A 25,672-nucleotide genomic window follows, 5' to 3' on the forward strand; every position below is an offset into this window, starting at 1 on the left:
ATGCTTTCCAACTCCTCCAGTGGGGTTTTGACAATCATCCTCAGAGGTTTTAGTCGCCTGGTGCCTCCATGTGCCTCATCTTTTGCTTGACTCTGTTGAAAAGAAAAAACAACAGTGCCTGCCCTTACATTTCTCTAAAAGGCCAGTGCAGGAGAGGAATCTGCATGTTTCATCGAAAGGTCTCACTCCTGCAAAGAAGAGTTTGAGCCTTCATTCAGCTTTGTAGAGGTTACGAAAAGGCTACCGAGACATTGGCATGGGTGCCGGATTCCAGATTCCAACAAGGGAATGAGTATAGGCTTCAGGTGGAAGGTTATTAGAAGAAGTACATTTCAGGCCGTGCCTCCTGCCAAGCTCAGAGATAGGGGCCTGGCAACTTCACGATGCAATTTGTGCAAGAGTTGCTTGCTGGACTGAATTCTGGTCTCCTCTTAAGATTGCCTTTTTTCATCGTGGACAGGACTATAGAAAGGCGATGGAAAAACTAAACAAATCCAGAGTGGCCTGCTATGATTGCAAACAAATCCCACAGCTTGTAACTTTGAAGACAAAACTCTGGTATGCAGTGTTTAAATTAGACATTAAGGCCACATCTAGAAACTGCTCCAAGTAGGATGAAATGCAATGTCTTTGCTCCACCTTAGATCTACCTGTTACACTACCAAGGCATCTTAGGTCTTTCCTTCATATGACTTATTACACTTGTAATTATTTAATTCATTCAGGTATTTATTGAGCACATACTCTGGTACTCTGATAATCTCAGAGGATTCAACAGTGTCTAAGGAAGTGCTCTCATGAGGCTTTATTCTATTGAGGATGAGAGGTAGGAGAGAGAGACAAAATGGTAATAAAAAATAAGCAAACTAATATTAGAGAATAATAAATGCTATGAAGATGCATTAGAGAGTGAATGGTCAGGAGTGGAGGGATAATGTGGTTGGGAAATCAAGAATGGCCTCTCTAAGCAGGTAATATTTGATTAGAGACCCAACTGATAAGAAGAGAGCAACCATGCAAAGGCTCAGGGAGTGGTTCTCCCTCCCAGACCAGCAGCATTAGCATGGCCTGGGAACTCATCATAAATGCAGATTATCAGGCCCCATTCCAGGCCTACTGAATCAGAAATTGTGGGGGTGGCAGCTTAGCCGTGCAATTTGTGCAAGAGTTGCTTGCTGGACTGAATTCTGGTCTGCTCTTGAGATTGCCTTTTTTCAATGTGGACAGGACCATGGAAAGGCGATGGAAAAACTAATCAGCAGACTGGGTTTGAACAAGCATTCTGGCGGTCCTCATGCACACTACAGTCTGGGAACCACTAAGCCATAGGAAGACCAGTCCAGACAAAGGATTCTAAAGACAACGTGAATCTGTTTTGCTCACCACTGCAGTTCTCAGCCACTAGACCAGGGCATAGCACATAGTAGGAATTGAATAAATATTTTTTTTGACTGCTCACCAAGCTTAAGTCCCATCCCTCTAGAATCCAGATAAAAATCACAAAAAGATAAAAATCACAAAAGGCTATATGCATAAAACTTTAGCAAAAGCACACAAAAAGGAAGAGGAGACAGTCATTTACAATTCCAGGTGGCCAGTGGAAAGCTTTCTGTCATGCCAGAAACTGCCAGCCACTAAGAGCAACTCTTCCCAATCTAATAAACCTTGGCACCACAAGGTTGGCAATTAGATTTCCTGTAAAAGGCTAAATGTGGTAACCTTCTGCTTCCTGATTTTGAAACTCAGTAAGAAAGGCATTAGTGTGTGGCAGCTGGGATAATCATTTAATTGATCTTTTCCACCCATAGAAGCCTCCCTTCCCTGCTCCAACCCACTGATTTGTAAATCAATGTCACCTTCATTGTGAGCATGAAAAGGCAGGAAAAAACACCCCCCTTCCCAAACCAAATTGGAGTCAATTTCCTAATGGGGCCTGGGTGACACTCTAAATGGGTGCTGCTGTTTATCCCCCTCTGACCTCCTCCTGGGCCACCCACACAGCTCCATCCAGTCCAGTAGGAAAGCCCATGACATGCAAAGCAGAAGACAAGAGGCTTCCTACCAGCAGGAACTCCACAACAGAAAGGGTGTGGATTCTGGTGTCAGCCGGACCTGATTCAAATCCCTGAACTGGACAATATTTAGAAAGCAACTAGACAGCCGTTTAGCATGTAGGAAGAGTTCGATAAGTCACACACATTTTTCTCTTCCTCCTCAGTGTTGCTGTGTGTCATTCCACCCATTCATTCAACAAATATTTAATAAATACCTACAATGAACCCTTTCTGAGGACAGAATGATGAGCAAAACTGACACAGAGCCTATTGTCTTGAGGGAGTTGACAGATATTAATCAAATAAGGATGTCAAATAAAGATATTATAAAAAGATGCCAAAAGGAAACAGTGACAAAAGGTACAAAGGAGAAATACATGGCATCGTGACAGCCTATATTGGGAGAGTTCGATCTGTGCAGAGCTTATCAAAATACAGATGCCAAAATCCCAGGTGGACATCTACCTCAACCTCAGGCCATAAGGCCCAGGCCCAGGTGTGTTTACTAACAAGCTTCACAGGATGTTCTCACTGTTGGAGTGAAAGCTTACAGATGAACAAAGATGGAAGGCTAGGATGAGCCATGTGGTAATGGATTAGAATTGAAGACTCTATAGAAACTAAAAACTGCTTTCAGTTTATAAGCTAAACTATAGTATAGTTTATCAGTATAAATTACATACTGATCTATACAGCATGTCAGTGTAAAGGAATCTAGATAGGATGTTTGTAGATACGTGTACATATCCTTGTTCTTTCAGCTGAAAAGTTCTAAAAATAACAACAGCCCAGTAGCAACAAGCAGATCTAGCCCCTGATCTTGGTTTCTAATAGCATTCTCCAACCAAAAGAACCAGGGATCCTTGGAGAAATGATTCTTGGACTGGGGCAGGAAGTATTTAAAATAAGCCTGGAGCACAGTATAGTGCCAAAATGTAGGCATATATCCGCACTCCAAAACACAATGATGGAGTATGTCAAAGTGACACAGGAGCCAACTGAAAGAGCTCCCAATGGCCAAAGCTGGCCAAGCTCAAAATAATTTAAGCAACAAAATAAAGTAGTATTGGATTATAACTCAAAGTGTGAAATAATTGATACTGCCATAAAGAAATGATTGACTAAATAAATAGAATAGAAAAATCTTCCATGTAAATAGAATTTCAAATAAAGTAGGTAGATGTTCTGCTCTCAAGGTTAAGTGTGGGCTGCACAAAGAGTAAAACATGGAAAAGAGGGAAAGAGTAACTTTACAGTGAGGATACCAGCCAAACACTATCTCAGCCAGGTGATTGAGGTTAACATAAACATTAGCAAGTCATGTTGATAGCATGACCCTGATAGGATGGGATGAAAAATGTCACTTTACCTCTGTGGTCTTCCTCTCCAAAACCTACAACTTCAGTCTAATTAGGGGAAAAGCATCAGACAAATCCCAACTGGGGGGCAATAGTGATGATGTCCATTCTACAAAATATCTAACTATAACTTTTCAAAACCATTAGGAGCATCAAAAACAAGGCAAGTCTGAGAAGCTGTCAAGCCCAGAGAAGTCTAAGGATGCATGAGAGCTAAATGAAATGTAGTATCCTGGATGGGATCCTGAAACGGATAAAGGTCATTAGGTAAAAACTAAGGAAATCAGAATAGAGTATGGACTTTAGCTGATAATATTTCAGTGTGGGTTCATGGGTTCACTAACTAATATGTGAATATTAGTTGTTAATAATGGGTGGGGTATATGGCAAATTTCTGTACTATCAAATTTTCTGTAAAATTAAATCTAGTCCTAAAGTTTATTTTTTAAAAAAGAACAATTACAAAGCTCCATAGTTGACTATGTTGTGCAACCAGGTTTGAAAATCCAATTCTTAATCCTCCATGGATAACATATGGATTTAGCCATTTCAAGGGCAGAATGCTAGCCTGATGTTTGATTTGAGATCAGAAAATTTCAGAAACTCTCATGTGTGTGTAAACACACAAACAACACACATGGGTATGTGAATATAAAGTTTATGCCCTAGTTATTATGTACAAGAAATTCTTCCTGCATGCATGAATTTCCTAGAATACTCATTAGTAACTGTTCAGGATAAAAGGACTTAACAAAAAAGAAGCCATTCAAAACTCCAGGTTTTGCTTTGATCCATTCAAAAGGGCCATGAAAGAACTATTTGTGCCCAAACAATAAGTATTGGGAATCTCCAGTTAACAACCCTGAGCTCTAACTCAAAAGCTCCCATTTGTTCTTAGATAAAGATTCTGCATTTGGTTCTTCCTCACCATTAAAAGAAGGACTCAAAAATGCCAGAGGTTCCCTCAAGTTTACTTGATGTGAGACATTGTAATTAATAATCAATAAACTAGAAAACATCAGATCCTAAGAACACCAGTAGCATAAAAATGTCTCCAAAATGAATTAAATACTCAATAACCCATGAAGTGAAGATTTATTTCTAAGGGGAAAAAAATATCCCCCATATGATTGGAAACATAAGCCAGGTTTTACCAGCAATAGGTGGCAGCATTTCTATTCTCTGGGCCACATTCTACATAATTGTACCGACTATTAATAGACAATAAAAAGACAATTGTTTTTTAAGGTCCTACCGTAACTCTTGTTTTCCACTAGCAGATAAACTTGCTATAAATCTCTTTTGCCAGAGATAACAAACTCACATCTCTTCTTTTTTTAATAAATAAAAGAAAAAATAATAAAGTGATAAATTAATTCCTCCAAACTTAATAAAACTAATTTAATCATTTTGTGCAGGCCATCTGCTTCAAGGATGCAAATCTAACTGCATTTTCTACTGCCTGATAACTTGCTTAATTCAGTTAGCTCTAGTGACCCCGCTTTTGTGCTCAGTTCTGAATGGGACCTTTCCTTGGTGGCTTCTGACAGCTCCTAGTCAGGAGCTGACTGAGCTAGAGGAGTGTTCCCCCATGGAGTGGTGATGCAACCCCTCTCCAGCTGGTGCCCCTCAGTGAATGAAGTTTTAAGGAGGGCAGCTAAGATGGCTGGAGTTTTAGCGGAACTGAGGCTGGATAATGGGTACCACTGAGCACTTCCTATGTGCCACACACTAAGCCCTTTATATGTGTTTGCCACATTTAATCCTCACAATCTTAGAATTAGTTTCTGTGACTAGTCCTGTTTTTAAGAGAGGTTAAAACACTTGCTTAAGGACTCATAGCCAGTCTCAATACCAAGCTCATCTCACCTGACAGCCACCTGCCACTATGAAGGTAATTCAGCATGACAGAGTGGCTACTCATAAGTTGGCTTAAGCTGAGGCACCAATACCACAGTTAGTGGTTACCAAAGTAAGCAAGCCCAGGACAAATATGCAAAATGCAGAATTTCAAGGATCAAAGAGTCAGTTTCATGACTTTTCCTGCTGTATCAGATGGAGGATAGAAAAACAGGTGAACATGTAGAGAGAGAATTTTCTGAGAGGAGGTTATCATTGGAGAACACTGCTATGAGCACATCCTTTGCTCACCCAATCAAACCTAGTGGGTGGGTGAGAACTTCAGTGGGGTCACTGGGGAGCCTGTGGTGGATATCCCTGCAGTTAGGGATGCTGTGGCCTGGGGCCTGACTCCTGCCCTGAGAATCTAGAGGGAGAGAGAAGAGCATGGCTGATGGTTCAGTGGTAGCACCAAGGGATGGTTCCAGGCTGGGATTGGCCTGCAGCCCCCACCATTGGGGCAAGGAATTCAAATGTCTCATTGGAGAGAGTGTGCACATAAGTGCATTTTGGGTTCTAAAAAGGGACCCTAAATGTGCCCCAAAAAAGAAAGGCCCAGCTTTTAGCAGAGCAGGAAACCAGCTCAAGAAGGCAGCATCTAAATAAGCATCTTTGTCTTCTGTGTAGCTCCCTGGGGGTGGAGCAGGAAGGTGGGGGTGGAGCAGGAAGGTGAGGGTGGAGGAGGCCGGCTGTTTTCACTCTCCTCCATCAGGGTTCTGACCAGAATTCCAGTTTGGAGCTTTGGTTTGTATTGTGGAAGGGATATTCTAATTTGTCATGTGAAACTATCTTTGCAAATTATCATGACCATGGGACTTTCTATGAATGAACAGAAAGGCCATAGGTTGCTAACGCCTTTACCTCCATGGCAGGAAAACTCCATGGGCTTTGTCCGCAATCCACACATCACATTTGCCCCATATGCTGGTTACATGACTAGTCTCAGTTCTAGCTGTGCATCAGAGTCCCTGGGGGAGCTTTTAAGAAACACAGATGCCTGGGCCTCATATTTGAAGCGTGCGAGTCAGTAGGTTTGGATGCCTATTTTTCTTTTCCCTTCAAGGGTCTCAAGAGGATTCTGATGCCCAGGCAGGGTTAGCTATCATATCACACTCTACATAGAGATATATAGATAATTATCTCTGAAAGAGGAAAGAGGGGCATTTCATTGACACCCAAGTTACTTCTTAATATTTAGAAAATCTATTATATGGTGAGTGGGACAGCGAGGCTTAAGTGTTCCCCAAAAAGGAGGGTCTCTAGCATTGCTTTTTCTAATTCACCAAAGTATCAGCATACAAAGCCTCTATGAGATTACCAAAAGAAATTCTCCATCCCCTCTTTAGAAATGAATCTCCACTTTAAAAATAAAACAACTGAAATTCAGAGACACGATCTGCCCAAGGTCTAGTAGTTAACAAGAAGCAAAGCTGACATTCGACCAAGGTTTTCTGCTTTCAAAGACCAGGTTATCAATCATCATACCTTCTTCTTTCTAAGAATCAACACTGATATGAGAGATCAAGAGGTTCCACCTCCCTGGCCCCAGGCCTGATCATGTTCCAAATTTTAAGTTGAAGAAATGCAGGTACTTGAGATGAAAGGGATCTGATGACAACAGAAGTGACTGATGCAGGATAATTTCCTACACAGAACTGCAATGTCAAGGCCACTAAGAAATAGTTATCACTTACAATGTAATATCCCTTTGATGGAGAAACAGAAGTCAGGAAAGGAATATTTTCCAATGAAATGTTTACTGGAGAATTCAGCCATCTATAAAATACATTAGGTTACAAAGCCAGAAGGAATCTTGCCTGACATTTTAGGAACTTGTTTATTTTCATATAAGAGTGTGGGAAAGAAACTCTATAAAGATGGAACACTGGCTACCACACTAAAGCAAATTCAGCATGAATGAGCTTTAAAAATTGCATGTTCAATCAACTACTTAACTCCAAGTGAGTGAGCTATCAGGGGACAAAATAAATAAATAAAAACCTCTGTAGTGAAATTCCAGGTTCAGAAATCAGACACGCATGGTTTCATGGAAATTATCCAGGCTTTGATTCTAGGCAGAAGTCGGTTTGAATTCTGGCTCTGTCACTTATGAACTGACCTGGTGACTCTGGGATAGCAGTTTAACCTTTTGACCCTCAGTGTTCTCTTCTGTGAAATGGAGATGTGAATGCTCTGGTTTAGAAGGATGTTGCGGGGATGAGAAGTACATTTGGTAAAGTCCCAGCAGCCACAACACAAGCGTTCCTCAAGATTATCTTTTGAAGAACCTAGATAAACATGGTTAGATATTTCAAATAAATGGAAAGAGACAGCCTGATAAAGAAAGGCAGCTCAGAGCTCATGAAATTTTAATGTCAGTGACAGTTCAGGTTTGGCCCTAGTCAATAGAAACCATAAATAGCTGTCACCTAATGGCCATGTCCTCTTGAAAATGGGTTATTCGTCTGAGTCCATCTCCCAGAGGACAGCTGCAAATACCATCAATACTGGCACTAAGCAACAGCCTTATTTATAGCCAAGGGACAGATTCCAAAGATAGAAGAAGCCATGGACGCCAAACCCCCATCTCAAAATTCTCATTCCTAGAGGACTGAGAGGTGAGGCTGGAGAGTAGGTCTTAGAGGAATGCCTGTGACAGTAGAGAAACTGTTAATAAAAGTGACAAAAACTAAAAATAAGAAGAGGTCTGAAAAGAAAGAGGCCATGAGAGAAGAAAATGTAAGTGGTGCTACATATGCCTGGCTTTGCTGAATCAGCCATCACCCATCATTGAGACTGCCTCATCTCTCAGCTCACACTTAATCTTTAAAAATTGGAAGACCTGTCAGAATCTGTCAGCATGCATCCAGATTCAAATGAGGGCCAGAAAGTCTTCCTTTGGCCACTCCTGCCATGAAACCATTCCCAAGCACCTACAGAACCAAGTCCTACTTCCTTAACTTGACTTTCAAGAACTGCCACTTAAGCAGGTGCCCTGATTTCCCACTCCTCCCTTTCACTTCAGCCCAATTCAAGTACTGGTGATTCCTCATAAAGAACCACCTCTTTCCAGCCTCTGGGCCTTTACTCCTGCAGTGGGAATGCACCATCTTCATAAACTGGGATCCTACCGGTCTCTCAAAATGCACTGGGTTAGAATGCCACTCTTCACCCCAAAATTATCCTTGGCCTTTTCATCCAGTTTCTTACATGTCTTATCCCGTATTTCACATGTTAAATTCTCTAACAGCAGGATCTATGATCATTATCTCCATATCCCCTTGTAAGTTTCATGTCAACTCAAGTGCCAATAAATGTTTATCAGATGGATGGATGGATAAATAGATGGATGGAAGGACAGAGAGAAGAATGGACAGATTTGATGGATTACAAAGAAACCACCAAGGGAACACATTATCCACTATGTCATTGTCATTCAACACAGCCAGGAGATGGAATGTCCTGCTTATCACAATATGCTGATTAACAGAATGCTCCTCCCACAAGACCATCCACAGATTCAACCACTGATAACTGACCTTCTCAAGATTAAAATAAGATCCACCCTGCATTTCAAATGGACTAAAAAAGACTGTCTCTTGTTGATGATTCATTCAGCACTCAGATATCTTGTAAGACTTGGGGTTGGGTACTGCAATTGACACTGCACTGAGGTATGTGAGAGGGATAGCTTACAAAGAGTACTGACTAAAATAATCCTAAATAACTAGACATACGTTTGGTGAAGTTGTAATTGAAAATGAATAATTTTGTCCATATTCCCTTCTTCAATGGAGACTTATAAAATGAGTATGAACATTATCTATTTTTAACCAGATGACCATACAAATCTGCAGAGACACGAAGGACACACACACACACACCCGCTCTCTTAAGTGCATGAGGTCTGGCTCTTCTCACTGACCTAATGAGTAGACCTGGATTCAGAAAGTAAGTAGTAAAAGTCATTAAGCAAATTGGCCACAGATCACCTTATACCATATCACTTTTGTCTCACCTTTAATCCTAGCCACACCCCTTTCAAGCTCTACCCTACCCTTGCCAATTGTTCCTAGACAAGGGCCATGTTTATTTGACCACTTTCCAATTCGATAAGCCACAGATGGGGCGACGCAGAGGAAACACACATCAAACAAGTCAGATTGCTATTACTTTTAACTTGCCTTTTTCAAGCTCTCAGGTAGAAGAACTGGTTCTGCTGCATGCAGAATTTTTCCATTGCAAAAGCAGGGAGAAGAATGAGGGGCTTCCCTGGACTATACATTATCCTCTACCATTGGGGGAATCCCCCAAGTGCTCATTTAACAGTTTCCTCTCACAAGCACCTTCCCTGTCCCAGGGCATTCTGCTCTATCTCAATTAATTATATGCAGCAACTCAATGAAGCCTCACAATATCCTATGAGGCAGGGATGACTAATTCCATTTTGCAGATGAAGACACTGACACTCTATAGAGGTAAGTAACTTGCCTAAGCCACAGACAGGATTTGAACACATATCTGAAAATCTGCTCCCACCATTTCAGTGGGAAAAGTGGAAGGATGTAGCATTTCATGCTGCCAAAAGCTCTCTTGGCCCCTGTGGTAACCTCTGCAGTGTGAGGCATTCTCTGCGAAAGGGCATTAAAGGGTGAGCAGATACTCACCAGAGGGAGTATCTCCCTGCCTGTATTTTCAAGACAAAGCTGATGTGCTCTGTGTGATCAGAGACTCCACCTGAGTTTAACAGATGCACTGGCGATTCTGTTGTGTAGTTTTGATATACAGCACCAGCACAACATGCCCACCTGGGAATATTTTGGTGCCAAGAACGAACAGAAGGGAATGCATTGCAGAAATATTAACCTTGGCAGTCTCCTCCCACAGTAAACCACTGGTTGAACTTTAATGAAATTTTGCACAAGAGCAGAAACATCTGTATTGCTGGTAAAAATAAACCCCAGCCTGGAACACACAACTGTCTCTGTGCAAGAACATGACAAACCTGGAAAGGAATGGAAAGGAGGCCTTCTCTGTGATCAAAATGGCTGTTTATAACAGAGAGGAAGCAGCTGCTCCCCTCTGTCTGTTTTTCCTAGTTAGGGTTAATGGCTTCTTGGGAAAGAAAATATATTCTAAATTTGTGCATCTGAGGCTTTCCTAGAAGGCTGATTTGTGTGGGAGAGCAGAGGTCCTGCAAATTGCCTGTCCCCATCAACTCTCTCATCCCCACAAAACCATTCTCCAGGATGAAAAAACATTGGTGTAATTTTTTTTTTTTCTTTGAGCGACAGGGTCTCACTCTGTCGCCCAGGCTGGAGTATGGTGGCATAAGCATAGCTCACTGCAGCCTCGAACTCCTGGCCTTAAGTGATTCTCCTGCCTTGGTGATGTACTATTCTTAACCAATACTGGCACTATAAGGCCTAATTGCTTTAAGTATCTAGAAATAATAACTCATCCAAAACCAAAATTAAGAGCATGGACATTAACTTATTTAAAAGATGTAAGAACAAGAGGCCAGTTCACAGATCACAGGTGGCTGGGGAGGCCTCAGCAATCACATAAAGTTGCTATACAGTGTGGCATATTCCTCTAGGTAGTCTTTCTTCCTGGAACCCAGAATCAGAGAATTCTGGGAATGGAAGAGGCCAGCCAAGCCCTCTAGCCCAATCCCACTCCTCCTTGATGCATGAATCCCTTGCACAAGCTCCATGCCAAGTTTCCCTAAACTGCCAGGGGTAAAGACCTTCTGACCTCCTATAAGAGCCATTTGGCACTAATCTCAGAAAACTCTTCCTCCCACTGAATTGAATTTTGGTCCCAGTTTGGTGAAGAACCCCAGTGATCAATCCTTCTAGCCCTTCGGAGATAAAAGGTGGCATAGTGTCTCTTTCATGAGTCATAATATCATAAAAGAGTTTCAAATTCCTATAAATACTCTTCATAGAACAAAGCTTTGGTTCTCTCACCACCCTGGCTATTCTCCTCTGGACAAGGGTGATGATGGATAAGGTCAGCAATGATAATTATTAAAATAAAAGCAATGATTTTAGCTCTTATTAAGCACACACTATGTGGCATACACCATACTACATGCTTTACATGCACTTATCACTGAATCCTCACAACAACCCTGGGAGTTCAAGACTACTGTCCTCTTAATTTCACATTTTGAAAAAATAGGAGCTCACAGGTGACGTAACTTGCCCAAGGTTACAGAGCTAGTAAGTGACGGTGCTGGGATTTGAACTCAGATTCAGCCAGAGGCTGCCCTTCTTTGTCACCGTGCCTCCAGAAGATGGGGGCAGATTCCAGCTCAGCCACATCCTCCGAAAGTAGTCCCCAGTGGTGTTAGCCTGGCTCATGATCCTCTGGGCTAGGAGGTCCATGTGACTGACCCTATACTTCCACTTTCAGGTGGAGGCCGAAACTGCCTTGCTCTACCGAAAAGAAAAAGATCCAGGGAGACGTAAGCCTCAGAGAGGGAAGAGGAAAAGGAAAGTGGGAGGCAGTGAGGACACACTTTGTATCATTTAGCAATCTGAAGCAATGCTGGGCTTGGAGAGGACACAGCAAAGGGAGAGGTGCCCAAGGAGGACAGCAGAGGGCTGGCAAAGGACTCTGCCTTTTGGGAGACCCAGTCAGTCAGTGCAAAGAGGAGAGGGGCAATCTGCTGCCCACAGGCAGGGGGCAGGCCGCACCACCACAGACTGACTTTGTGTCTCCCATTTTCCATTCTCTAAATTGGGATGGGGTCCTGCTGTTGCCAAACTGGTTGGACTAAGTCACAGACAGTAAAAATGACCTGTCTGGCTGCCACATCTCTGATCAAAGCTGACTCATTTCAAAGGTGAACTGTCAGCAAGTTGGGAGATTGTAATCAGACAAGGAAAAATAAACTATAAGGTTACTTCAGGGGTTAAAATACAAAACCTCCCTAAAAAAATAAAGTTATCTTTTGTGCTTGCTTCTGAAACGTTCAGTCCTAACAACCTCATGAGGAAACTTATCAGGAACTAATTAAAGAATACATCTGGGTCCTGAGGTAAGACCTACTGTTCATTTGGACTCATGCCTTGTCTAGGATGGGGAAACTTTCTGAAGCTTAAATAAATGACCCAAGGCTACAGACCAGACTGGGATCCCCGGTTTTTGGAGAGCCCAATGTTGCTTCCACACACCTTCACATTTTCATCATGGTGTAATGAAAGCACAAAAGTTCCCAAAAGATACACACACATACACATATGTATGTATCTATACACACATGCATACAAACATACACACACACACACACACACACACACACACACACACCCATTCTCCTTTTTTTCTCTCTTTTTGGAAAAACAAATAATTGCCAAGCTATCAAGTTGGAGCACACTAAGCTTGCATTTCAAGATAATTTGATTTAAGATTCATTCAGAACCTGGATTTTCAGAGTAACATGATTTGGTCAAGAGAGGGATTTTTTTGAGCAGGTCCTAGGGTGTCTACTTAGAAATGGGAAGGAGAATTATTTTACATTTGATATGTTGAAGAGAATGAAGGTTTTCTTGCTTCTCAAACCATGAGAGACTTGAAAACTTCTATGAAGCCCATACATGTTCCCAGGAGGGGGCAGCCTTGCCTGGCCTCCTGAAAGCCAACTGGAATCCTCTATGTGAGACTGTGGGCTGCTCCCCAAGTGCTAGAATATCCAGAGAACCCCCCAAAGCCCAGGCTTGTCAGAAGTAGGCCCAGCCCCACTCTCCCCATAAAGAACCGCCAGCGAGGACAGCAAACCCTAGTGTGCAGGGAGGAACATCAGTCTAGCTAGTGGGGAGGACAGAGGTGTAGTGGGGGCGATGGATAGAAGAGCTTGGGAGAAGCACTGTGAACCCATCACTAATGTCATACCTGCATTAATCAAACAAAGTGTGTCAATTTAATAGAAGATGAGGGGCTCCCTTGAGCTCCAGGAAACTGCCAAGATGCATTTTCCTATTCAAGTTTGCAGCCCTGGGCTGAAACCCACGGACAGTTAAAATAATTTCTCCATCAAATTACGCTTGTGAAAAGGAGCATATTCCAGCCTCCTAACTGATGAAAGTCACTTAAGTCCATATAAAGTAGAGTCTCTCAGGGCTCTGCTGTCCCCACCAGTATATGTGGAATATAGCAAGGGGGAGGCAAAGAAAGGAAAGAACAGGGTGGGTGTGTGGGGGGGTGAGTTCCGAAAAGCACCCGCACACTTGACCTCATTATCTCTACTGCACTTGGGACTCTATTCCCTTAACAGTTTGCACATGCTCTGCAGGAAAAACAAGTAAATGCTGGACTGTCCTGGCAGGGGCAGGTGATAGACTTTCTGAAGCTCAAGGGCTGCCCAGGAGCTTCTCAACCAACAGTTTTTCACCCCACCACCCACCCTCCCCCCGCCCCCGCCCGCACGACTATAACAGGCGTCTTGGCCAGTTGCAGCCCAGCACCTAATTTGGGAGATACCGGGTTCATTGTACAGGGCAACTGATTCCAAATCTCACGCTATCTGCCCACACTAACATCCATTGAGTAGTTCTGTCTACTCATTAGGGTTGTTGCTTCTTAGCACGTTTTGGTGACAGGGACACAACACTCAGCAATTGTAGAACTAACTCAGTGAAGATCTGTAATCTGGAATGCCCTCCTCACTCTTCCTTACCTTTCTAAGTCCTATGAAAATGTTCTGTGCTGGCAGTTCCCCACCTGTGGGCCCAGAATCCCTGGAGTTCTTGAAGATGAAGCAGTAGGGTCTCTTGGAATTCATGTGGGCATAAGAACGCTTTCAATCAATCAGCAGGAAAAGGCACGTCTGCTAGTGTCGGCCCTCAATAATTGCTGAAGTTGCTTCATGCCACTCTTCTGATAGGACTTTCAATATCATCCTATTATCCTCAAGATAAAGTCCCAGCCCCTGAGACCTTGGCATGGTCTTGCAGGACCCAGCCTCTGCTCACCTCTTCTTAACCACCTCGTGCACTTCCTCTGAGCGGAGTGGAGGGGATGTGTGCTAAAGGGGTTATAAGAATACTGACTGGGGTAGTGCTGATATTTCAGATCTGTAAATTTAAATTTAGGGATTTTGTTTCCAAGAGTCCATAGATTCATAGGTCGAAGTCAGGCATGCCAGGAAAACTACAAGCTTTGAAGTCAGCTAAACCTAGATTTTAAAATCTCCACCATCCACTTGGTAACACCAGGCAAGTTACTTAATATACCAGAACCTCGGTTTTTCTCTATCTGTAAAATGGGTACACATGAAGGCAGCTATGAGATAACCCATGTAAAGCATCTAACACAGTATTTGACACAGTATCAGTTGTAGATCCCCAAAACCCCAACTCAGGCTTCCAAAGTCGAGTTAAACTAAAGCAGTACTTTATCCACAGTCAGAAACAAGCATGAGGGCTCCCCGTGGCCAGCCTCCCTTCCAACAACAAGTGTCATTTCTCGTCATCTTCATTCATGCACAAACCATCCCCTCCCCACATCTTTTTAAAGCCATTTTCCCACAGCAGAGATTGGCAGTGATGATTTCAAACTAGATTTATGAAAACCCATAACTAGAAGATTAAAATTCCAAATGTCATCTAGATAAGATGGGCCAGATGCTTGGAGAACTGCAAAAGCTTCAAGCTCTCTGCACTGGCAGAGAAGTTGGAGCGGTCAAGCAGTCATGTCTGAGCACTTCTCTTGGTGAGAAGGGAGTGCACTTCTGTCTGTTACAGGAAAGAAGAGACATATTTTAACTGGACTGAGTAGGTACACTGCATCTCCTAGATGAACCATCAACTGGTGTTTGGTGTGGACTTCAATTCACTGGGAGACAACTGTGATCTGGGTTGGCTCACTGGTCTTCTCCTGGGTGGGTCTGGAATGTGTGTCTGTCTATGCTGAGGCCTTTACTAGAGACCAGAGGGAGGGAATCACACCACGGCCACTAGGAAAGAAAAGCCCTAGAGGCTAAATCATCAGACAAACATCAACTGACTTAAGCTGATCAGAACCATCTCCTACAGATCCCAACAAGCTGAAAAGGAAAGGTGAAAAGTATTTCCAGAACTCATACCATACACATGCCCATCATGGTGAAAGCTTTACACTGGTGACTTCATTGAGTCCTCAGGACCACCTGAGGAGGGCCACTGTTATCCCTCCTGTACAGAAGGGAAAACTGGTGCCCAGGGAAGCTAAGAAAGATCCCCACGTTCTATAAGCTCCCCACACAAAGTGGCAGAGTAGGGATTCAAAGCAGGTATTTCTGAATTTAAAAATCCATCCATTGTCCTAGAACTGGCTCGTTCCAACCAGAGCTGCCACATCTCATTGTCTGTGTCCACAGAAGCTGGCTTGCTCCCACTCACTGTCATGACCAGAGTATCTCGGGTCAGAAGGTCAATCAAATCTTCCACATCATGGTCAAGGCATTAAAAAATAGCACAGAAAAGAAAAAGAGAGAATGAATGGCATTTACAAGTTGACCCTCGGAAATAGTCTAAGATCAAAACTCTCCACGAGTGAAAGAAAAATGCTTTTCAGAAAGAACCTAGTCTTAGCCATCTGAACTGTGCAATATGGGGATGGGAGGAGGTGGAGAACACAACTGCAGCTGAAATGGATGGCAAATGCCAACAGACAATAAAACCACTGGTGGCCAGACTGAGAACCTAAAACCACCTAAGATTCAGGAATTGTTAGGGAAAGAGTTCATGCTCTTTGAAAAGCCAATAAAGACCAGGAGGGGTGGAGGGGAAGTGGGGGGACTCATCTACTGCTCTTGTCTCCTAGCTGCTCTCTGATTCCGGCCTTTTCTCATGCTTACTAGGCCCACATTCTCCTGCTAGATCCTCTACATGCCTCCATCACATCACTCTTTCTCTGGCTCTCAAACCCGTGTGAGGGGCCAGTGACCCCTCATACCATTTGAGATAAAGTTCAGCATCCTTAGCCTGGCATTCAGGACTCATCATATCCCGGCCTCAGCCTCACCTGGGTTCAGCAATATGGAGATGGGAGGGGATGGAGAAGAAGGAAAGTGGGGGCCGAAATGCATGCCGAGTGCCAAGAGACAATAGAGCCATGGGGAGATTACCTAATCAGAGAAAGTGTGCAAATCTCAGCTACATGGTAATAAGCAGCAAGTACTAGCAAGCCCACAGGAAGAAGAGAACAAAATTGGCTTAATCTAGATCTTGCAGAATTCTGCTCGGGGTGTGTAGGGGCATGGGGTAGTAAGGTCTGGATGAGAAAAAGTCAGAGATGGAGTAGTACAATGCTACCAACCTATCTCCACCAGCCTTCCCTCCACAGAGAGGTGGTGTGGCTTAGCGACTGGGCACACCGGTTTCAGGGTCAGCCTGACCTGTGTTTAGCATTATGGCTCAGCTGCCTAACAGCTGTGTGACCTTGTCAGGGAGGAAGATTACTTAGGTTCTCTGAGGCTAAAATGGGAAGAAATAACATTCAGATGAAGAACTAAATTACTGCATGTAAAATGTTTTCAGTACAATATATGGCACCAAGAAAGAGTTCACAATAAAGAAGGTTGAGGATTTTCAAGCCCTCATGACAGCAGACAGGTTTGTTTAATTTGGGTTCCGTCAATAAGGTGCACCTGCATGAGGAGTGCAGCAGAGGCCCTCTTTCTTGCAGTAATAATACATATTAGGAGGGTTTGGTTGAACTCTTGGTTTCAAGGCCAAACTACTATAGCTGAGCACCCCTAGATCTAACTTCTGTTCTTTGTAACTTCTCATTTCTTTTCTTCCAGAAATTCTATAAGTATCCAGTTCCCTGTATGAAATCTCTTCTTGTTTGAGGTACCAAGAATGGTTCCTAGTTCCTGGACTATCCCCCCATTGATGAATTCCCTAATTTACTATTTAGCTCCTTAAGCTCAGTAACTACATAACACATTATATATATGCAGTTTAGTGCTTAGCCCTACTCTTAGGAGCTACTCACTACCTGAGTCCATGAGGAATCCAGATTCATTTTCATTCAGGAGCCAGCTAAACCTAAATGGGTTTCTCAAAGTCACTACAGTCTGTGGAACTGACAAATGAAAGTATGTATTGCCTAACCATGCCTATGGCCAAGGAGGGCTCAAAGTATCTACAAAACCTTTTGCTGGGCAAAGAAATAACCATAATTTGTCCCATGGCAAACTGGAAGGACAAAGGCAGATCTGTCACTGAGACAAATCTTCATCACACTTTCCAATCAACATGAGGAGGCAAATTTATCACGAAGTGTTAGACTAAAACTTTCTGACCATTATGTGAGCTTTAGTAGTTCCTTGCTTTCCCATTCCCTTGTCTTCCTTTCTCTCTGATCAATAAGAGTTAGCCTTACTTTATAAATCTCTGTTTCACAAACTGCAGTAGATGAACTACTTATGGTATAATTTATAAGATTTCAGACTGTACACTGGTAAACATCTTAATAGCTATATATTTATTTTTATGATTACCTTCTATTTTGCCCAATAGTGCCTTCACATTTACCATTAGAATATTTTGTTTCCTCTTTATTTAAATTTATACAGATTAGGTAGTCAATTTGAAGGAAATAAGTAAATAAGGGACATAAGTGGTAGGCAAATATGGCAAAAATTCTAAACATGCCATAAGAATGATAAGCTTGGGTGACATTGACTTAAATCAAATCTTACAAATAAATGTTCTGGGGAATTCCAAATATCTAATCTATTTGGCTTATCAGGACAGCAGTATGAGATGGCTCTGAGAATGTTCACAACTCATTTTAAATAACTTCTGTCCCATTTCTCTTCTCAGGCCCTTGGGAATAGTTTGGTCTTACAGGAAAACTGTTAGAAAGAGTCAGGAATTTCAATAGCCTTGCACAGACTGTGGCACTGGACAGGTTATTCAACCTTGTTTGCCTGCACTCCTGTAACTGGGAAAGGAAGTACTCCATAGGGTACTGAGTAGGGCAGAAAGATGCCGCTAGGCCTTTTAAGTTAAATTATTAATTTCAATGATTGTCTTTATTGCAATTGTTTTCTTTAAATGCAGTTTTCAAGATATATATATTCCTGGAGTTGAGGGAGAGGAAAGGTTTGCAATAAATTATTCAAATAAATGAATATTAACTGGGAAAAGCTGCAGAGCCATGGCTGCAGAGGTAAGTTTACCTCAAGAATACAAATTCACAATTATGTGAGGGAAAGGAGGTCGGCATTTTCTCTCTAGATATCCCATAAAAATGCTACTGGCACTTAGGTCCCTCCCCCTAAACCCATCACAAGAGGGCATAACAGGAAAGATTAGGAACAAAGCCAAGGAAGTAACTCCCTGCTAACAGGACAGGATGAAGCCACATTCTCTGTGAACCTACCATGGTCATTTTTAGCTCAGATGTCACAAAATATATCCTAGAATGTTTGAGAAGGGAAAAGGTCTTCTGGGGAAAATAGTTGTTATATTCATTGTAAATACCATATTGACTTAAAACAGTTTTTGAAGGGTGGGATCACACCTGTTTTGTAAGATATGAGTTGGGTTCTTCAGCAGCTATAAAGATGTAAGAGACTGGAAATCTACCCATAAGAGCAGGATCTCAGAGAGGAAGTGAGAAAGATGATACAGTATAACCAATGTGACAACGATATATGGCGTGTGGGACCCTAACAACAGTTGAGGGGGAGGAGGAACCGTCGCTGGCTTAGATGGAGTGAGAAGAAAGCCTCCTTACAATGCCGAGCACAGGTGTTCCTTTTCAGAGGACCCTGCTCAAGTCATTTGTCATTCATTCATTTGGCAAATATTTATTAGGCCCTACCTTTGAACCAGATATTCTGTGAGGTACCAGGAATTCAGTAGAAAATAACGCAGACATGTCCCTATGTCATGGGGCTCATCTACAAGTTGAGTGAGGCAAATGATAAACAAGTAAACATACCCCTAAACGAGGCGATTTCGGTGTGTGATGCACCCTGAAGGAAGTGTGTGGTAGACATGAGGTAGGGACTGAAGTGGACACTGTGGTTGGGGGTCCCGGCGGCCTCTCTGAGGATAAAATGAGAGGGAAGCATCATGTGAAGAGCCAGGCAAGAATATTCTGGAAAAGCAGAACAGCCAAAGCAAAGGCCCTGAGGTGGGCGCCTGTGGCTGAGGAAACAAGAAACTTGAGATGATATCAGGAGGAAGGCAGCGGCCAGATGATACGGGGCACTCCAGGCCAGGACAGGGGAATTGGATTTTATTCTATGTTTCTTTGAGTAGCCAGGGAAAGGTTAAAACAGGGCACGACACAATCTGATTTAAGTTTTCCATAGGCCACTCTGGCCACCTATAGGGAGAATGAACAGAGAGGCAGGGTTGGGAGCAGAAGCAGGAAGCCCAGGCTACTGGAACAATCCAGGTGCAAGAGGCCCAGGCCAGGTGACGGCAGCAGAGACGGAAGGAAGTGAAGAAAAGCAGTTGACAAAGAGTGCTAGTGCTGGGCATGCTTTGGCACTGAATCAATGCTTCCCCAGTGAATACATTATAACTTGGCTGGAATTTTAGCTGATTTGATTGGCTTTTCTAAATTCAATCATCATAAAAGTTAAGACAATTATACACATATCCAATAGCTCTAAATCAGAGATGGAAAACAAAAGACATCTTCAAACTTGACAATAATCAGCTGTTGTGATACATGCATTGAGACAAATCCAGGGCAGCACCTCCATCCATCCTTTCTTTCTTTCTTTCTTTTTTTTTTTTTTTTGAGACAGAGTGTCACTCTATCGTCAGGCTGGAGTGCAATGACGTGATCTTGGCTCACTGCAACCTCTGTACCTGGGTTCCGGCAATTCTCCTGCCTCAGCTTCCTGAGTAGCTGGGATTACAGGCGCCCACCACCACGCCCAGCTAATTTTTGTATTTTTAGTAGAGACAGGGTTTCACCATGTTGGCCAGGCTGGTCTCGAACTCCTGATCTCAGGTGATCCACCCACCTCGGCCTCCCAAAGTGCTGGGATTATAGGCATGAGCCACTGCATCCAGCCTCTTTCTTTCTTTTTTTTAATGGCTCACTCAAAACTGAGCTGTCAGGCGCTCCCTGTCTTCCACTGCCTTCCCTCCATCCCCCATCCCTCACAACCCAAGTCTCAAAGTTAAGCACCTAAAACCTCCCCCAGAACAAACTGTAACTTCCAAGGAAGAATGTGCTCTGGCATGATGCTTCAGTAAACCCAGAAGGCATGCTGAGATAAGAGTATTAAGGGTACCTATTAATGAAGCCGGAAGTTTCAAATAAAGCAGAAGAGATGTCCCAAAGGGAGACATAAACCAGAGCCTGCATCCAGGCAGAGTCTGAGTGAGTTCTGTAATTGCTGGCAGGTTTGCAGAGAAGGCCTTTTCCTCCCAGCTTCCTCAAACAGCAGCAGTGTCACAGCAGCAAGGAGGAATAGAGGTTTTCTCTTCCCCTCTGGAAGCGTGAGGTGCATACAGTTAGGACATGGATCTTCAATGGGCTCAGAAAAACCATTCTCATTTACAAAGAGTGCTCTCCCCTGCATCAGACCAGGGTGTCAGGCTTGGCACGAGGAGCCAATGGGCTGGCCAAACCCTTCGGAGGGCAGGAGGAGGGGGCAATGCCCCCCACTACTTAGAACAAAATCCTCCTGGCGGTGAGAGCTTTGACTTCCACAAGAAATTATGGGAGAAAGGAGAGGCAAAGGGACCCATGACAGGGAGGAATGCCACTGGCACAGAGCCCCTAAAGCCTGGGACCTGGACCTAAGTATATGTGTGTTGGAGAGACATGCAGAAAAGAGGATCTCCTGTCAGTCTCTAAATTTAATTACCTCCCACCACCACTTTGATATATAAATTGCCATGCATGTTTATAAAGGTATATAAACTGTCACACATGTGCAGAACAATCACCCTCCTCTCCCCCACCATGCCCAGGACAGTCTTCTCATGGGGGCCCAGCGTTGGTGCTGCACAGAGATGGTGGAAGAAACTGAACATTGCAAAGCATCTCCTGGGGCCAGGCACTCTGTTAGCACCTATACTCACACATGTCTACCATATAGCCCCTCTAAAAATCATCTTAGATGGAGAGGAATGACCATGTCCACACTAGAGGGGAGTAAATGAGGCCCAGAGCCATGTAAGCAGTGCTTGGCAAAGCTGAAATTTGATTGAGTCCTATGCCTTCCCCACACCTTGCCGCTTTCCTCTCCTGCCAGGCTTTCTTCTGGGGAGACTGAGTGCCCGCTCTCTGGATGGTTATGGCCTGAGATTCCAACCCAAACACTCGGCTTGCCCCAAGTGCTTACCAAGCTTGAGAAAGGCAACCAGTCACAGATGTTCTCACGTGGAACTAACTCTTTTTAGGGAGGGAAGAACTCTGCAGCACCCCAACTCTGCTACCAAGTGTATTTACCAACAGCAATGGGATGAGGTCTCTCTCATGTGCAGATTAAGATGCTCCTTTGAACAGCTCTCAGGCACAGCTTCTTCCTGTCATGCCAGCGTGTGCTCCCCAGGGGCTCCACACCTGGGCCAGGAAAGGAAAGGAACTTGGCGGGCTTGACGTGTTCAGAGGCCCCAGCAGATTGGTGGGTGCAGAACAAGGGGCGGGCTGCATAGGGAAGGGGAGGAGCTCAAAGATGCGGTTCCAATGCCTTGCCCTCTTGCCATTTGGCAGCTGGTGAGGTGGTAATGGTTAACCTGGGAAGGTGCTCCATCCTCCTCTGCTGTCCTTGATGTGAGTGATGTCCACTTGGGCAGGACTTGTCTGCAAGCAGGGCCTGGCACAGTTCCTGGCCAAGAATGGTTAAGGGTATAGTTTTCAAGCCAGATTGTTCTGGGTTTGAAATTGTGGCTCTCCCTCTTACTAACTAACTCTGGGTAAATTATCATCTTCTGAGACTTAGTTTCCTTATCTATCATATTAGGATAATAATAGTACTTACATCACAGGGACTGTTGTGCAGATAAATTACATAATGTGTGTAAAGGCACAGAACAGTGATTGCCACCTAGTAAGTGCCCAATAAATGCTAACAAATAAAAAAAAAAAAACCAAGCAATATTCCTTTTAAGTGAAAAGTAATTGAAGCTGCAGGTCTTCCCTGGAAGTGGCAGCAGATCCAGCCCTAATATTCCTCCCTTTTGCAAACAGAAAGGAACAACTGTTAGCGACTTGGTGTTGCATGATGTGTTGGTTGCCTCACACCTTGGGGGGCAGTAAAAGATGTGACCATTTACTCAGAGCCTACTATACAGGCAGGTAGGTGCCTCATACACATAATCTCTAATCTATTCAACAATTCTGGTGAACCAGAGTTACTCTTACAGAGGAGGAATCACAGGCTCAGAGATATCAAATAACTTGTCCTGGGTCACACAGCTAATAAGCAGCAGTTTCACAACAATGAAAGCAACATTTACACAGCCCTTATGCTGTGTAAGGAATTGCTCTGAGCCCTTTCTGTGCTTACTGTACTACCCTATCTCTAAGAATAAAAACTCGTGGGTGCTGAGGACACTCTTCTAATAAGAGACAACTATGTTGGAACAAAAAATGCCCTGGGCTGGAAGTCAGAGACTTTGGGCTGTGACCTTAAGCAAATCACTTTCCCTCTCTGGATGTCAGTTGGCCCAAGTATAAAAGGATTGGTTTGGACTAGAACTCTGTCTTGAAAACTTGCAGTTCTAACAGTATATGGTTCTCTGAACTGGGCTTTCCTCCTTCCAGAGGAAGACCATGAAATCCATGAAAATGTGGGCTGAGGTTACTGACCAGGCCCTTCCTCAAACAGCCAAAGCACGTCTAATGGAAGAGACAGCATGCAGCCGGGTGCATGAGAGCCGCCCACAAGTGAGCATCTGAGGCTGGGAAATCCTGGGCAATTTACCAGGCCCTTGGTTTTTCCCCCTTGGCAAAGAGAGGGAAATAACTTGCCTTAGCGGGTTGCTTTGAGGTCATAAAAATGGTCATAAAGCATTTTCCCAGATTCAAAGTCCGGGTTTCAAAATGCTCTTGAACTCAGCCATGAGAAGGGTAATCAGAGAAGAAGTCGGGACTTTGCAGGATTCCCAGAAAGCAGTCTGAGAATGTAAAAAATCTTCATTACTTCTCCATGCTTCTTACAGCTGAGTCTGGTCCAGAAAGGGGGAGGAAGCCCCAGCACTAATTCAAAGCAACTACAAAGATACTCAAAACAGTGCCATGCTATTTAGCACAATTATATGCTATCCTGTTCTCCAAAGTCACCTCTTCCACTGGACAATAAATTCTCACAAGATAAAATTTGTCTGTCTCTAATCAAGACCTGCTGACTGATTTCATTTTCACGATAAGACCTGAACATACCGTCTCTGTACACCAACAAGTCTAATTCTCTTTTCTTTTTCCTAAGTGCTTTGATTCAAGTCAACAAATGTTTGCTGAATATGTACTATGGGCCATGCAGTATGCCATGTATGCATTCCGGTTACTTCTATAAGCTAACAATAACAATAACGGCCGAAAATAGCATCAGTCTCTTAGACCTGGGAGTGGAAGAGAAGAATCAAACCTTCCCTCCCTGAAAGTTTGAGAAGGTCAAAGGATGGATCTTGGGATTTCGACTACTTGCTTAAAATCTGTTTATTTTCATTATTTAGCATTCACAAACTATTACATAAGTATGAACCATTCATCCATTCAACAGTGATTTCTTGGGCATCTACTCTTTAGTAGGCAGTGTACTAATAGTACTGAGAAGCTAAAGAAGAAAACTAGCTTCTTACTGATTTTATTGGAAGAATAATTCCAGAGGTCTGCTACTACCAATTTTAAACTAGAGAAATGGTGTCTCTCTTCCTCAAGAAAGATGAAGAGATTCATTTGTTGATTTAGTCAAATAAATGAATATTTACTGAGCACCTATCTTATGCCTTGCAGTGGGGCTGCATTAAAAGCATTGCGGCAGGATTCTTGCCCTCACGAGAGCCAGCAATATTTCAAGAAGACAGCCTGTTACTAACTGGCATAGATGTTATGAAGGGATAAAATGAGGGACTCAGATTTTGCAGGCGGTACCTACATGAGACAGAGGGATCAGGGAAGGTCTCTGTGAAGCAGCTTCACTTAGGTAGAGTTCCTGAGGGATAAGAGCCAGTCAAGTAAAAAGAAGAGAGAAGAGCATTCCAGGGCAAGGGAATGCCATGGGCAAACTCCCCCAGGTGAGAATGAGCTTGGTGAGTTCAAGGAAACAGAGGAAGAATGGTGCAGCCGGGGCCTGGTGAGCAACCAAAGGAGGTACAGGAGAGAGAGGGAAGGGAGCAGACTAACATGTGCTTAAAGCAGCAGACTGGCACAGTGACATTTCTTTTTTGACACCTCTCTGGTGCTGTATGAAGAACAGACTGGAAGCAGACAATAGTGAAACTATGGAGACCAGTTAGGAGATTATGGCAGTTCTCTAAGTGAAGGGTGAAGGTGTACTCGTCTATGAAATGAGAAGTCGTTGGACTTTAGATCTATTGGGGAGGCTCAAACAGAAGTATTTGCTAATGCAGAAAAGGAGGACTCAAGGATGACGACTCAAGCTCTGGCTTGTGCAGCTGGTTAAGTGGTGGGACCATTTACTACAGTGGTTCTCAACCGGGGCAATTTCCCCCGCCCGGGACAGCTGGAAACTTACGGAGACATTTTTGATTGTCATGACTAGCGGTTGCTACTAAACATTTTACAATGGGTAGAAGCCAGGGATGCTGCTAAACATCCTGCAATACACACAAGAGCCCCCTATAACAAATGGTCATCTGGCCCCAACTGTCAAAATTGCTGAGGCTGAGAAACCCCGACTTACAGAAGTGGGAAGACTGAGGTGGGGGAAAGTTTGAGGGGTTACTTAGCTCTACATCTGGGACATATTACATTTGAAATATTCATGCTAAATTGGGCTTGGAACCACACTGCTTAGAATGGAGAAAGTAACATGTGGGGCTGGCATCCAGGTTCTTTCAGAGAGGAGAGAGTACATGTGCTCTCTCTGAGCCAGGAAAAGCTAGCTACTCATGAGCCCCTCCTGCTAGCTAAATTATGAAAGAAATTTCATAAAATCAAGAAAGTATGGCTCTTTATACTTGCCATTCACCTTATCTATGACCCTCCCTTTCTCCCACTCTAAATTTTGCCTATTCTTTCAGCCCAGCTCCAAGTCCTAGATTTGGGAGGCTTCATGAAGGACAACCATCCTTCCTGGGTCTGAATTCAGAGGAGGTGACTTTTCCAGCACCTCTCTAAGTTTACTATCACGCTATTGCATACACACCGCTTAAAGATATCTGATACCCCTGTGAGAAAAGGACTCCACCAATCTTC

The 25,672-nt window shown here is 43.4% G+C and overlaps 1 protein-coding gene across 15 annotated transcripts in view; it reads right to left on the bottom strand.

Annotated features, from left to right (window-relative positions):
- NAV2 (neuron navigator 2) overlaps nucleotides 1-25,672 on the bottom strand; it is an 882,771-nt gene that overhangs the window by 309,519 nt on the left and 547,580 nt on the right. Inside the window, exon 1 of one of the 15 annotated variants that reach the window (XM_063728139.1) lies at nucleotides 1-25,672. This exon is cut by the window's right edge and continues 3,097 nt beyond it. The exons of the other annotated variants lie outside the window; for them this stretch is intronic. The gene's annotated coding sequence lies outside the window, so the exon portion shown is untranslated. 15 annotated transcript variants of the gene reach the window in all.

The sequence above is a fragment of the Pongo abelii genome, chromosome 9 (genome assembly GCF_028885655.2).
Source record: "Pongo abelii isolate AG06213 chromosome 9, NHGRI_mPonAbe1-v2.0_pri, whole genome shotgun sequence".
NCBI lineage: Eukaryota > Metazoa > Chordata > Mammalia > Primates > Hominidae > Pongo > Pongo abelii.